The 16422-nt window shown below is 42.5% G+C and overlaps 1 long non-coding RNA gene across 1 annotated transcript; it reads right to left on the bottom strand.

The window, feature by feature from the left end:
- Positions 1-3663: 3663 nt before the first annotated feature.
- On the bottom strand, positions 3664-16073 carry LOC113494997. Its single transcript, XR_003400691.1, has 3 exons — positions 16039-16073; positions 15726-15931; positions 3664-4308 (listed from the first exon to the last, which is right to left on the bottom strand). It is a non-coding gene; the product is annotated as an uncharacterized LOC113494997 (long non-coding RNA).
- Between the last annotated feature and the right edge of the window lie 349 nt (positions 16074-16422).

Raw genomic sequence — 16422 nt, forward strand, 5'->3', positions numbered from 1 at the left:
CGGCCGCGGGGAAGCCGGCTGAACACAGATTGGGCGGGGGAGCCTGTGGCATGCCCACCAGCACTGCCAAAAAGGCAGGGAAGAGGAGCTCCAAGCCTGCCGGGGTAACCTCGCAGCTCCCGCAGGCTGGTAGCTCCGCGACCGACTCCCGGTCCGGGACTATTGCCGGGGGAATGGATTGTCAATAATGGCGCAATTCCATTTCCTCCAGGGCAACATCAATCACTCTGCCAGAGTTCAGGATCTTCTACTACAGACTATGGCAGGGTGGTCGATGGACGTGGCTGTGGTCGCCGAGCCGTACTTCGTCCCCGCCCGTGACAACTGGTTGGGGTGCGCTGACGGTTTGGTGGCCATTATTGTCGGGACTCTGATCGACCCGTCCAGGGGCCGCGGCTGGGTTGCCGCGGTTTCGGACGGCATCGCCGCGTATTTCTCCCCCAACAAGAGTCTCGCCGACTTCGAGGGTTTCCTTGTCGAGTTGGGCGCCGTCGTGAACCGCTACCACCCTCGTCCCGTGCTGGTGCTCGGGGATCTCAACGCCAAGTCATCGGCGTGGGGATCTCCGGTCACTGACTCTCGGGGCGAGGCGTTGGAAGAGTGGGCGGTGACGACCGGTCTGGTCGTCCTGAATCGGGGTTCGGAATACACGTGCGTGCGGCAGCTGGGCGGGTCAATTGTGGACGTCTCGTTCACAAGCCCCTCTGTCGCCGGCCGAGTCCGCGACTGGCGTGTCGCCGTGGAGGTGGAAACGTTATCGGACCATCGTTATATCCGGTTCGACGTCTCCGCCCAGACCGCGAGCGGCCGCCATCCAACAACCCCGATCAACGACGGCCCCCGATGGGCGCTCAAGCGCATCGACAGGGAACTACTCGAGGAAGCTGCTTTAGTCCAGTCCTGGATCTGGGAGTCGGCGACGGACGGCCCCGTCGACGTCGAAGCGGTGGCGCTGTGGTTTCGCGGGGCGATGACGCTGATTTGCGAGGCGTCCATGCCCCGTGTAAGCCAACAGTCCGCAAGGCGCCGGGTGTACTGGTGGACCGACGAGATCGCGCGGCTGCGCGTTGAGTGCGTCGCAGCTCGCCGCCGGTACACTCGATACCGGAGACGATGTCGACGGGATCCCGTCGAGGAGGGCGCGCTGTATGAGGTGTACTGCGCGTCCAAGGAGACTCTGTGGCTGGCCATCGGCGACTCGAAGTCGCGTGCCAGGGAGGAGCTGCTGGGGTCCCTGGACCGGGATCCGTGGTTGCGCCCGTACCGTTGGGTACGGGGCAAGTTGCGTCCCTGGGCGCCCCCAGTGGTCCAGGGCATGCAGCCCCAGTTGCTAGAGGCGGTGGTGTCGGCCCTCTTCCCTGAGCGGACGGGACACGACGCTTCGCCCTCAGCCACAGATTCTCCTGAAGAGGAGGGCACCGATGTCCCCGAGGTGACGCAAACAGAGACGAGAGCAGCCGTGTCGCGACTCCGGGCGAAAAACACGGCGCCCGGACCCGACGGAGTTCCCGGTCGAGCTCTCGTCTTAGCTCTGAAGGAGCTAGAGCCCCAGCTGAGGGAGCTCTTCACGACATGCCTCGAGCGGGGTCAGTTTCCCAGTTTGTGGAAGGAGGGGAGGCTGGTCCTGCTCAGAAAGGAAGGGCGCCCCGCGGACTCGCCGTCCGCATACCGGCCCATAGTGCTGCTAGACGAGGCGGGCAAACTGTTCGAGCGAATCATCGCAGATCGCCTCGTCAGCCACTTGTGCAGAGAGGGGCCGGACCTGGACGACAACCAGTTTGGTTTTCGTCGGGGGCGCTCCACCATAGACGCCATCATGCGCGTGAGGGCCCTGGCGGAGGAGACAGTGTCCCGGGGTGGGGTGGTGCTGGCGGTGTCGTTGGATATCTCCAACGCCTTCAACACCCTACCCTGGAGTTGTATTCGGGAGGCCCTAAAATATCATCGTGTGCCCCCTACCTCCGTCGTACAGTAGGGGCTTATCTGGAGGATAGGTGCGTCACCTATCGGGGACGTGACGGTGCTGGTCGGCACCTTATGTCGTGCGGTGTTCCGCAGGGATCGGTTTTGGGGCCGCTCCTGTGGAACATCGGCTACGACTGGGTGCTGAGAGGCGAGCTACCGTCGGGGCGCCGACTTGACGTGCTACGCGGACGACACGCTAGTCACAGCCCGGGGGAGCTCGCACAGGGAGGCGGCGTTGATAGCCACGGCTGCGGTGTCACAGGTGGTGAACCGTATCCGGCGCCTGGGCCTAGAAGTGGCCCTGAATAAGTCGGAGGCCATGGTGTTTTATGGCCCCCGACGTGCACCGGCGCCGGGATCACACATCGTGGTCAGTGGGGCCCGGATAGCTGTCGAGTCCACCATGAAGTACCTGGGATTGGTGCTCGACAGCCGATGGGAATTCGGACCCCACTTCCGGCGCCTGGCGCCCAAGCTGATGGGCGCGGCGGGCGCGCTCTCAACGCTGCTTCCCAACATGGGGGGCCCGAGCACCGCCTGTAGGCGGTTGTACGTGGGAATCGTGCGGTCCATGGCCCTGTATGGGGCCCCTGTGTGGGCGATGGACCTGACGGCCGGCACACTCGCCATTCTGCGTAATCCGCAGAGGGCGATGGCCGTCAGAGTCGTCCGCGGGTACCGCACGATCTCCTACGAGGCGGCTTGCGTAATGGCCGGATCCCCGCCCTGGGAACTGGAGGCGAAAGTACTCGCGTCGTTGTACCGATGGTGCGAGGAAGAGCGGGCACGGGGCTCGAGACCGGTGCAGCGACAGATCGCACTGCGCCGAGCAGAGCTCCGTCAGGTCTTGGTAGCGGAATGGCGGGAAAGGCTTCTGCGCCCTGCCGCCGGCCTCGCAACCGTCGAGGCGATCCGGCCAGTGCTCGACGACTGGCTCGGGAGAAGGCACGGCTCCCTGTCGTTCAGGGTGACGCAGATGCTGTCGGGGCACGGTTGCTTCGGCAAGTACCTGTGTCGCATAAACAGGGAGCCGGACGCTCGGTGCCACCACTGCGTCCATTGCGGGGAGGACACGGCGCAACACACTCTCGCCGAGTGTGTGGCTTGGGAAGAGCAGCGCCGTGTCCTCACAAATGAAGTAGGAGACGATCTGTCGCTGCCGGCCGTAGTGCGGAAGATGGTCGGTAGCGCAGCGTCGTGGGACGCGGTGGTATCCTTCTGCGAGGACGTGATGTCGCAGAAGGAAGCTGCGGAGCGGGAGAGGGAGATCTCGACTCCCTTCCCCGGCCGCAGAAAGCGCACCGGGCGCAGGAGGAGGGCGGACAACGCCCTCTTCCAGCCCCCATGAATGGGTTCAGGGGCGCGGGACTTGGGGAAGCCCCCCTATTCCATGGACCCGAGGCGGAGGCGCGAGCGAGTGTCGGCGCGCGCCTCTGAGGCGGTGCACGAGGTAGGCAAACACCTCACTACCCCGTGCACGAGGCGAGGCCTGGACTGACCGGGCCAGCACTAGTGCGGGGCTGCGGAAGAATTTGGACTCCCGCGGCCCCGCGTGCCCACGTGCGAGGAGACACACCAGGGGGTTTTAGCCGCAAGAGTCCGGCACACCTCTCCGCCTCTCCCCTGGCGAAGGAAGTCCATGAGGATTTCCCCCCGAAAAAACGAACAAAAAAAAAAGAAAAAAAAAGGCTTATAAAACGCGGCTGGTGAAAAGACAGCTTCTTGGTATCTCGTCCATACCAAGTACCAAAGAATTGTCATAATGTAAGCACAACATTCAACAGTCCGGTTGCTAGATACACAATTACACCAATAACTTTGGATACCATTTCTAGGTTGGTCTTCAAATGAGGGAAGCTCGTCATATAAAAAATACGTGTAATATTCACGCCTGGACGTATGTCTCGATTTAATACGTCCTCTTAATAGAAGAGGATGATTTCCTTCAATTTCAAGTGCTGCGAAACTATTTGTTAAACTTGAGTTCTCCAATAATAACTCCCATTCATTAGAATGCGCATAAAGCTTATTATAAAACAGCAAGGCTGATTTAATTAAGGTAAGCACTAAATAACCTGCACTTTGCTGACATCCATCAAATATGCATCGCCTAGATGTATTAGCACAACATCTATAATTAGGTAGGGCAATTGATGAAACATCTTGACCTGGGCCAAGATGAAGTTGTGGGCCAAGTGGTGGAGGAATTGGTATTTGGATATTTTGATCAGGTTGGTGATCTTCTAAGTCGTCAAAACGGTTGGAATCAGTAATAATTCTTTGGCTCACTTCTCTGTTAGCTCTCATGTAACAACCATGACATAAAAAGTTGGCTGCTCTAACCTGAAAAAAAAAGATGAAACTAATACCACTCACACTTGACAATCAATTTATAAACTCTATATAACTCTATATTTGTAAACTCAAATGTATGTACATAACAATATTATTATTTTACTAGCTTGTGCCCGCGACTTCGTCCGCGTGGAATAGTGACTTCCGGCAGAAAAGTATAGATAGCTGTGTCCGCGACTCCGTCAGCGTGTAACTCCTTGTGTATTAAGTTAATGTATTGGTAATATTTATTATTATTATTTATATTGGTAATATTGTTTAGATCACGTTCACATAAGGCTTAACCCTTTATAAGACACAGAACTTAAAAATATTTATAGCTTTTAAACTTTATAATAATGTGTTAAGGTTCAAATTCTGGTGGCAATATAAGTACCACTGCCTTATAAAGGTAAGGTAAAGGTACCTATAAAACGAAAATACTTTAGTGCAAAGCTTCCGGGTAAACTATATTGAAAGTTGACCCGTCCGGCACGTGAACATAAAGACTTTTAGAACTGCTAACACGGGAAAGAGCAACATACAACTGACCATGTGAGAAACAACTGACACTGAGATCTACTCCAGCAACACGAAAAGTCTGCCCTTGAGCCTTGTTAATTGTCATTGCATAACACACCGATACTGGGAATTGCGTCCTTTTAAATTGGAATGGAAAATTATTTGGTATTAAGGGTATTCTGGGAATAAAGACGGTTTCTCCTGCACCGCAACCTGTTAAAATTTGAGCCTCGATTATATTTTGTTGCAACTGGGTTACTTTTAGTCGAGTTCCATTGCAAAGTTGTGGTGGTTTTAAATTTCGGAGCATAATAATCGGTATCCCAATTTTTAAACAAATTTCATGAGAGGGAAGTCCGGGCATATTTAAAGAATTTAAAAATTCTATCGGGTAATTAGTGGCTTCTTGTTCATCGACCATTCTATTTATTGATCTACATATAAACTTTGCTTTCCCCCTGTATATTCGACAGTATTTTGTTATTGATCTCAGATGCCTGGTCATTGCGAGGAGTTAAAATAGATCTTTCGCATAGCCAAGAATTGTCCCTATTTAATATATTTGTTACGTCACCGTAAACCGACGATATAAGATGTGGTTGAGATTGCACCATACAACATAATTCAGGCGTCAGTATAAGTTTTCCTTGGTGTAGTTGTGGATAGGTACCTTCACCAATCTTTAATAATGTGTCAGAAAATTGACTATCATCCGGGTTATCTCCAGTTCTCACTCGCATATTTATAGTCAAATGCACCGATTGTATATCTCGCCATAAATAAGAGCTTTTCAGGCAAGCCCTAACCTCATCAGCTCGGGTTCCCCGTGGTATTACCGGTAAGGTTTGTCGGAAATCACCACAAAATAAAACCGTGATACCGCCCATTGGTCGATCATTTTGTCTTATATCCCTTAAAGTTCTGTCTACCGCTTCTACTCCTTTTCGATGGGCCATCGTACATTCATCCCATATGATTAAACTACACTCGCGTAATACCTTAGCTTTGTCGCTATTTCTTGAAATACTACAGGTTGGATTTTCCGCGCGATCTAAATCAATTGGTATTTTAAACATACTGTGAGCAGTTTTACCTCCTGGTAGCAATGTTGCAGCTATCCCTGATGAAGCTACGGCAAGCGCAATTTTACGCTGATTTCGAACATAAGCCAATATTAATTTAGTCAAAATGGTTTTTCCAGTTCCTCCAGGTGCATCTAAAAACCATATTGTTCCCAAATTATTTTGAACACTATTGCACACGCGGTCATAAACTGAACGTTGTTCTGCAGTCATCATTGGGACACCGTTTTCTAATGTTGTCAGCAGTTCCGTTAAATTGTAACCAATCTCTGCGGAATATTCCCTATTAGTTCTATTACCTCTCCGACTGAGGTTGGTGTTGGCAAACCATATTCACAGAGTGATTTACCGCCTACTGCTGTTAAGTCATCCTGAAGAGCTAATAAGCACTGATTTATGGCAAGATCACGGAAATTATCATTAGTTGTGCCTTCATCATTGTTAGGTATATTTCTAAGAAAGTCTTCTGAAAATTTTTCTTTATATTTTTCCCATAATGTTACAGCATCTGACAAATTACAAAATGTGAGTAATGTTACAAATAAATGGCGTAACCGTCGTGGATTATCACTAACACAGGATTCTGCTAAAGCGTCATCCCAATGCTGATCATTTTCAAGCAAATGACGCGCTTGGCAAGCTGCTTGATAAGTGGGATAAACAACATCGTCTACTTTTCTCAAATCTATAAATGAGGTTGGTCCTCGCACGGTATGTAATAATAATCGCAAATAGAAACACTCAGCGTTGTTAGGATGAACGGTGTACACTCTACCAAGAACATGTTCTTTAAAAATACCTGACTCGCCATCTACAGGCCTGCCACGGCGTCTTCGATTAAAGACACCCCGTTGCTTATCGTAGGTATAATACGATGGAACTTCCTCATACAAAAGAGATTTTGCAAAATCATCAGTTTGGCAAAGTCGAAAGAATGCTAATAAACTTGTTTGTCTAGGGTTCTCTAACCGTTCTGTGACATTTTCGGCGTTGAAATATATACGTTGGCCGCCTTCAAGATGAACATCTAGATGAGTCACAGGTGGATATCTTTCGTGAATGTTGAAACTTAAGATCCGCCACACAGCTTCTGAAGAACTTATATATCTGCCTGACTGAAATCTTGTAACTTCATCATGTTCATTTCTCAAAGCAAATGTAGCTTGGTCACTGCCCTTATTAATATACTTACAAATATATTTTATTGACTCTACACTATTACACATTTCAACATTTATGTGAGCTTGAAATGCTCTGGACAACACAGGAGAATACGGAACGACCCACCTATTATCTAAAGTAACTTGTTGTCCAGACACTCGCTTTTCAACAGTAAAAACCATCATTATCTCTTGAACGGCGACGATATAATGGGTATCCATCATGTCCTGTTACAGTGCCATCCACTAAGGCTTTTGGATATCTTTTAGTGCAACGACCGTCTTGCATGCAAGGAGAATTCCCGTTAAACGAACCACATGGACCATGTATCATATGAGTTTTAACAATGTCGTATAACACGGGATCTGCAATCGGACTTGGAATTTCAGCACTGATTAAACTGTCTACATCATTAGGTCGAACCTTATCTTTTAACCAAAGCAGGATATGTGCGTGAGGTAAGCCGCGTTTTTGCCATTCAATACTATACATATAACACAATACTTCTCCAAAAATTTTATCTTTGGTAAGTAGATCTATCATTGATTTTAATTTTAAATGAAAAACTCTTGCTATGATATCATGGCGGTCATGCGGTGCTTGACCCTCAAGAAGCTCCCGAGTAATTTCATCCCACTTAGGATTGGTAGTTACAGTAATAAATAAGTCGGGACGTCCATATTTTCTTACGTAACAAAAAGCATCTTGAGTACGTTCGTGCATGTATCGTGGACCACCAGTAAAAGAAGAGGGCAAAATAACTAAACGACCCATATTCACCGTATCGTTATCTTGCTGCATGGCGTCGCGAAGGTGCACGTATTCTTCAACGCGCAGCTGCCTTTGATTAGATCGTATATAAACTAATCTTTCGGTTTCAATTTTTGCGTACATGTCAACAATAAACTGATTGAAGAAGCCACGAAAACGTTGAAAGTATACAAACCTATTCCGTCTTACTTGCAAGTGGTAACAGTAAAATTGAAGGCATGAAATCTTTTTATTATAATTAGGTGCGCCTGTACGCGGATCAGTTTGGTATAAAGCAAAATTATAACCATCTTCCCCTCGACAGTATATCAAAGGATATTGCAAACTGTCGTAAGCCCTGTGGGTTTCATAAATACGTTGCAAACGATTATCTCTGGAACGGATAACGATATCACGCCTATCACATTCCTGGTCGACCAATACCACAGCAACTTCATTCGTGGATGGAGCATTATAACGCCCAGGGTGTTCCTGAGTTGGACGCCTATCGGCATTTATAACAATTTTATAATTGTTATCATCATCTCGAGGAAGAGCTTCTAATGCCGATTTAAAACTGCACACATACGAATTAACCTGATGCAACATGTTCTGAAGTTGTGATATGAGTTCAGTATTTAAATTCGGGAAATATTGATTTCTTATATTCGACTGTTCGTTGTAGTCGGATACAAAATATATTCGAAGAAACTTAGGTTGGTTTTCAGGCAAAAGGGACCCTATCAAATGGTAAACCTGACCTTGTATCTTAAAAGTAGGCATGAAATGACCTTCTGAGATTTGTTGAGCGCCAAAGGATGTCATTTGAAATGCACTATTATAAGTGCGAATATTATCTAAAAACTGTTTAGATTGTATATGTTCCCCTAAAAGTAGTGATTTCAAAGGTTCCGGTGGGTCTTCGAGTGAAGGCAAATTTATTTTACCTGTAGAACAACAGAAACCAGCTGACTCCTTACTCCACTTTGAAGCATTACAAAAACGACATACCACGTTCATATCGCCTATTACAGAAGATGATCCATAATCAATTGTGAGGTTATAAGCAAACCCACTTTTATATTTGTCGGACCAAGCCACCGAATTTCTAGATTGATCTTCTATGTGTACATCTAAGTTATTAAGGCTATGTCGAAATCTGTCTGCAGTAAGACGGGCCTCTCGCTGTTCGTCCGTTTCAAGAGACCGAATATTTTCGATTCTTAATCTTTCATTAGACAAACTTACTGATCGTTCTTGTCTCAAAGAATTATAATATTCGCGTACCGACTCTAGTCGTTGTTCATGCTCATGTGCGTCTTCGAGAGATCGAATAACATTATGGTGCACCCTATCATTTGTCAAACGGTCTTCATATTGAGTTAAAGTTTCAGATTCTCGAGATAAAATATGACGTTCGCGGTCAGCTGTGAGACGCAATTCCCTCTCAGTGTAGGTTTCTGACTCGCGAGACAATATATGACGTTCGCGGTCAGCTGTGAGACGCAATTCCCTCTCAGTGTAGGTTTCTGACTCGCGAGACAATATATGACGTTCGCGGTCAGCTGTGAGACGCAATTCCCTCTCAGTGTAGGTTTCTGACTCGCGAGACAATATATGACGTTCGCGGTCAGCTGTGAGACGCAATTCCCTCTCAGTGTAGGTTTCTGACTCGCGAGACAATATATGACGTTCGCGGTCAGCTGTGAGACGCAATTCTCTGTCAGTGAAGGTTTCTGACTCGCGAGACAATATATGACGTTCGCGGTCAGCTGTGAGACGCAATTCCCTCTCAGTGTAGGTTTCTGACTCGCGAGACAATGTATGCCGTTCGCGGTCAGCAGTGAGACGCAATTCTCGTTGTGACGCAGTTTCAGCATCTCGGGATAACACATGTTGTTCTCGGTCAATGGTAAGCCTCAGCTCTCGTTGAGAAGAGCTTTGAGACGCCCGTGATGTAGCTCGTCTCGCTCTGTCAGCTGCTAATCGCATCTCTCTCTCTGGAGAGCTTTCATTGGCTCGAGAGGTTGAGGCACTAACTCTCATAGAGTTTAACCGATGTGCTCTTTCCTCTGCCGATTCTTGAGAACGCGCATTTCTCATCCTTTTAGCATCTCTCGAATTTCGAGATAAAGATGGTCGTTTTTTAGGTGGCATTGTGTATTTTTAATCGACGGTAACTGAAGCTACCTTACACTTACAATTATATATAGTTATTATGTAATAATTACAAAAATAAACTATTAATATTATTGGTTGGATAATTTTATTAGTTAATATTAGTTAATAATAATTTTAAGTTGATTTACCACTCTATGTTATCTGTGCTATCTGTAACATTACTCTATGACATTATTGTATCTGTGTCATTTTTCATTATTATTGATTAAAGAGCCAACGTTTTTGTGCACCAGAAAATCTCTTTTTCTTTGAAGAATCCTATAATCCTAAAAGGTTATGGGCCCAGGAAATCTCTAGAAATTGAAGATCAAAATAGAAAACAAAAACATTTCGAAGTTATACGTCGTAATACCTCATCACAAATATTGGTTGGTAAAACTATAGAAATCCAATCTTCAAGATGGACACGCGGTCAATGAATGTTGAAAAATTCGACGGAAGTAATTTCCGGCAGTGGAAATTCCAAATCAAATGTGCTCTAAAAGCTAAAGGTATTGACATCAGTCAGCCGAAGTCAGAAGTCGACAGTTCCACATGGTTGAAAAACGATGGCATGGCAATGTTCATAATTACATCCAACATGGACTTGAAGCAAATAACCTTAATAGAAAACTGTGAAACTGCCAATGAAATAATGTTGAAACTCGAAGCAATCTACGAACAAAAAAGTGAATTGAATAAAATGATAATACAAGAAAGATTCTATCAATACAAAATGTCACCTAATGACACAGTGGCTCAACATATTTCGAAAATAGAAAACTTAGCCAAGCAATTGAAAGAAACTGGTGAAATTGTGAGTGATACAGCCATCATGACAAAAATACTTGGTACTCTCCCACCCAAGTATCGGACACTTCGTCAAGCGTGGTTGTCGTTAGATCCCTCAAAGCAAAACATTATTAATCTAACTGCTCGTTTACTAGATGAGGAAGCAAACTTAACTTGTGAGGAAGAGCAAGAAACAGCCTTGTTAGTGACTAACTCTAAAAGTAAAGGGCAATGTAAACAAAATAAAAAAAAATGATGATGGTTCAAAACAAAACCTCAAACATCGCTTCGAGTGCTACAATTGTGGAAAAAGAGGACATTTTGCTAACGAATGTCGTGCTCCAAAGAGAAACCCGAGGAGACTCAACAACAATATGCTTGCATTCAACATTGAAGATAAGAATATATATACCGATGACAATATCTGGATTTTGGATAGTGGTGCCTCAGCGCACATCACCTACAGAAGAGACATATTTATGGAATTAGAAGAATGCAATCACAAGTCGCTGACCCTGGGAAATGAACAATTGGTTGAGGTATGTGGAATTGGAAAAATAATGATAGAAAGATATGTCAATGAACAATGGCATTCAAGCATATTAAGTGATGTTCTATATGTTCCAACTTTACGAAGAAATCTATTTTCAGAAGGTGTCATAATGCGTAAGGGTTATTCTCTTGTCAAGAAAGGGAATACTGCTTTAATTTACTTGAATGAAGAATTAGTTATGAGTGCACAAATAAAGACAAATAATTTATATGAATTAAACATTAAGACTGTAGTTTCTGAAAAATGCAACCTAGTGCAAGAGAATATTGACATCAAGAAATGGCATGAAAGGCTAGGGCATATAAATTTTAAGGAAATTAAAAACATGAGCATCAACAATGTGGTTGAAGGTTTGAAGATTAAAGGTACCACTGAAGAAAAATACACCTGTGAAGCATGTGCTTATGGGAAGCAGCATCGGCTATCTTTTACAAAATCCTCAAGAGGTGAAATACAGCCAGGGGATCTAGTGTATAGTGATGTATGTGGCCCGATGAGTCATGCATCAGTGCAAGGTATGCGATATTTTCTTTTGTTCAAAGATGCTAAGACGAGTTACAGGCATGTCTATTTTATGAGAAATAAAAGTGATGTACTAGAATATTTCAAAATATACAACGCTATGATTAAGAATAAATACATGCACAGTGTGAAGATTATACATACCGATAATGGACGCGAATATAAAAATACTGCTTTTGAAGAATATCTAAAAAAGGAAGGCATAACGCATGAGTGTACAGCACCTTATACGCCAGAACAAAATGGTCGTGCAGAGAGGGAGTTGCGTACCATAGTTGAGAGTGCTCGTTCAATGCTATATGCTAGAGATGTGCCATTATATTTGTGGGCTGAAGCTATTAGTACAGCAGTTTACTTACTTAACAGGACCTCATCAAGTCAAACTTCTGATAACACTCCTTTAGAGTTATGGACTGGTGTAAAGCCACAGTTAAGTCATGTGCGGGTGTTTGGTAGTGTAGGATATGTGCATATTCCTGATCAGCTAAGAAAGAAATTAGATAAGAAAAGTGAAATGATGATATTGGTGGGATATGACAACAACAATTATAGAATGTACAATACCAAAAATAAACAGATAAAAATATCAAGAAATGTGATTTTTGATGAGGACAAAGCCCCAGAGATGAGGAAAAATATTTCTAAAATTTTCATAGATGAAGAAGGCACAGACCTTGAAAACAATGATAATGAGGAAAGTAGACAAGAACGTGAAAGAACTCACAGTGATACTATATCTACAGAAGATTCAGCTGACAGTCTGCACAGTTGTCATGATGATAATGATCCTACTTTCAAACTATCTCAGGAGGTAGAAGAGCCAGAAAAAAGATATATTAATCTAAGACCTCGACATAACAGAAACTATGAAGCAAACTTTGTGGAATTCACAGCACCATCCACATACGATGAAGCGATGAAGGGTCCTCAAAAGGATCAGTGGTCCAAAGCTGTGAATGAAGAACTTGAAGCACATGAAGACAATAAGACCTGGACACCGGTTAAAAGAACTAATCAAAGAACTATTACAACAAAATGGGTTTTCGCATTAAAGAGAGATGAAAATGGAAGGGTCACAAGATACAAAGCTCGCTTATGTGCTCGAGGATTTAAGCAGGTAAAAGGGGTGGATTATGAAGAGATTTTTTCTCCGACTGTGCGATATGATTCCATAAGAACCATTCTTTCTATTGCAGCAAAATACAACTATGAGATCCAACAATTTGATGTCAAAACAGCTTTCCTAAATGGTGATCTGGATGAGGACATATACCTGGAGGTGCCTGAAGGAGTGTCAGTGAGTAAAGATTGTATATTAAAATTGAATAAAGCCTTATACGGCTTGAAACAAGCCTCCAGATGTTGGAATAAGAAATTTACAAATTTTCTTAAAGAATATGGTTTTGTACAATCACAAGCAGATAATTGTATTTATATAGGAGATTTTAAAGGTGTTAGGATTTACCTGTTAATTTTTGTAGATGACTGTCTTGTGATATATATTTTTATTAAATGGAGGACCAATCACATGGTCCAGTCAGAAACAGAAGACTGTTGCTCTCTCTACAACTGAAGCAGAGTTTGTAGCTGCAAGCGAGTCTGCTAAGGAAATTACATGGTTGAGACAATTGTTATTAGACTTAGGTGAACAGTATGATTCTGTTTTGTTATATGTGGACAACCAAAGTGCAATAAGATTGATTAATAATCCTATCTTTCATAAGAGAACTAAGCATATAGATATTAAATATAACTTCATAAGAGAAAAGGTTGAGGAGGGCATAATAAAAATTGAATATATTTCCAGTTCCAATCAGTTAGCAGATATTTTGACTAAGTCTTTGCCAGCTCAAACATTTATATTTCTCAGAGATCATTTGTTGTCTAAATTTGAAGAAGATACAGAGTGTGGAAAATAAAATTATAGAGGGGGTATTGGTTGGATAATTTTATTAGTTAATATTAGTTAATAATAATTTTAAGTTGATTTACCACTCTATGTTATCTGTGCTATCTGTAACATTACTCTATGACATTATTGTATCTGTGTCATTTTTCATTATTATTGATTAAAGAGCCAACGTTTTTGTGCACCAGAAAATCTCTTTTTCTTTGAAGAATCCTATAATCCTAAAAAATATAATAAAACACTACCAATTACGAAAATAAACTATTAATACAATTAAACACTACCAAAATAACTAATATAATAATAACGAAAATAAACTATTAATATAATTAAACACTACCAATTACGAAAATAAACTATTAATTTAATGAAACACTACCAATTACGAAAATAAACTATTAATTTAATTAAACACTACCAAATTACGAAAATAAACTATTAATACAATTAAACACTACCAAAATAAATAATATAAAAATCACGAAAATAAACTATTAATATAATTAAACACTACCAATTACGAAAATAAACTATTAATACAATTAAACACTACCAAAATAACTAATAGGTGTACCTACTACTAATACTATTAATCTAATACCTATTATATAAACTAACAACAAAACAATTCTAAAAATAAACTATTCAAAGACTAAAAGTCGTGCTGATAAGCACGGTTTGCAAATAACAATTATTGATCGTCAATAAGGTCGAACAGTCTGAACGTCTATTCGCATCAACAGCCAAATATTGTATGACGCTCGAGCGCGGACCCCCCGCCTTTTTATACCTCCCGCCACGACGCGCGTCGAGCGCGGCAACCGATACACAAAAATAATCCTTATAGCATGACTCTGTATTCACGCGCGATTTCTTATTATTTCATGTATAACTTTGGTGTTTCTACACCGATTTACATGATTCTTTTTTTATTGAATAGGTAATAATGTTAACTTTTTTAATTGGGGATGAGTGATAGTGTTGTAAACGTTAGAGTAGACAAATACAATCAGAAATCTCCGAATTGCTAAGCTATCGGGAGTTTCACGTGTTATTGTGAGTCAACCATAAAAGTTAGACATATGCTGTCGAGGAATATTTTTTATATAATTTTAGGGAGAATATTTCCGTCATACATGATTTCTATGTAGCTTTAACCTATAAGCCTGCACACGTGACGGAAGCTTAAAAAATGGAGTAACTTACCCCGTTTTCCCAATATTTCCCTTCACTGCTCTGCTCCTATTGGTCGTAGCGTAATGAAAAGTATACTATAACCTGCTCAAGAGTATGAAGAATAATTGTGCCAAATTTCGTTAAAATCCGTCGAGTAGTTTTTGTTTCTATAACGAATATACAGACAGACAGACAGACAGACAGACAGACAGACAGACAGACAGACAAAAATTTTACTGATTGCATTTTTGGCATCAGTAGCGATCCCTAACCACCCCTTGATAGTTATTTTTTAAATATATTTTATGTACAGAATTGACCTCTCTACAGATTTATTATAAGTATAGAATAGATTGCCAATATCAAAGCAAGACACATATTACAAAATAAAATACCCCATCTCATCTCTGTCAATCAAACAGATATTTATACAGTTTTTACCAATATATAGAGTGATTAATGTGGAAGGTGAAAATATATAATACATCCATATTATAGCATAGAAATACAGAGAGTTCCAAAGATTTGTAAAATCCATGTGGAGTCAGAGTAAATCACTAGTTATCTAAATATGGCAAGTAAATACTTGTCCTAACTGATTCTTAATTGAAAATATTCCTCATTAATAATAATTAATATTAAATCAGCATTAAATATTACTTTATAGTAACTATATTGACTCACCTGTTACATTTTGAATTAGAACTTCAATTAAGTTTAAATTATTTAATGTGATTGACTACACTATTAAAACTGTAACAATTATTCACATATAGATATTTAAAAACGTACTACTTACATGTCATCATGTAAGTACTGCCACAGTGATATAACTGAGGCGAGAGGGCTTCCCTCCAGAATTTCGTGTCTTTTGGCATGTGTAACAGATTTAGCACAGCCATAACAAACATTGATGTGACCGAGTTGTCTTTCCTTGGAATTCGTTGCAAGACATCTTGATATCTTGTCATAACACGCACCACAGACATGGCTATGAGATGATAGCTGTGAAGGTAAAAGAAATATCTTTATTAGTCTTGAGATTATAGATAGGTATTTAAATAATATGAATGCTGTAGGTATAAAAAAGATTTAATGATGCTACAACATACCTCGAATGTTAACCACTCCGATAAAAGAACAGTCACATCGGGAGGTAATGATGATAAAACATGTCTCCTGATACGTTCTCCGATTGTGATCCGGTTGTAAAAGGTCCATTTTCCTTAAGTATACACAGTACGACTAGTTAGTGGAGCACTCCCGTGGGGCTACGACATATTATAAACGAAAAAACAAACCGGCGCAATGACTGTTTATTGTTTACAAATTATGTGAGAATGTGATTTGACATTGACATTAGACGCTCGATATTCATCACTTCAATGTTGTCAGCACAAAAGTGACTATCTTCCTTTGTACGCGAACTTAGTTTTATTTAATTAATAATATTTATGGTTTCATTTATTTAAATAAATCAGAAAGCTTAAAAAAAA

This window comes from Trichoplusia ni, chromosome 6, assembly GCF_003590095.1.
Source record: "Trichoplusia ni isolate ovarian cell line Hi5 chromosome 6, tn1, whole genome shotgun sequence".
Lineage (NCBI taxonomy): Eukaryota > Metazoa > Arthropoda > Insecta > Lepidoptera > Noctuidae > Trichoplusia > Trichoplusia ni.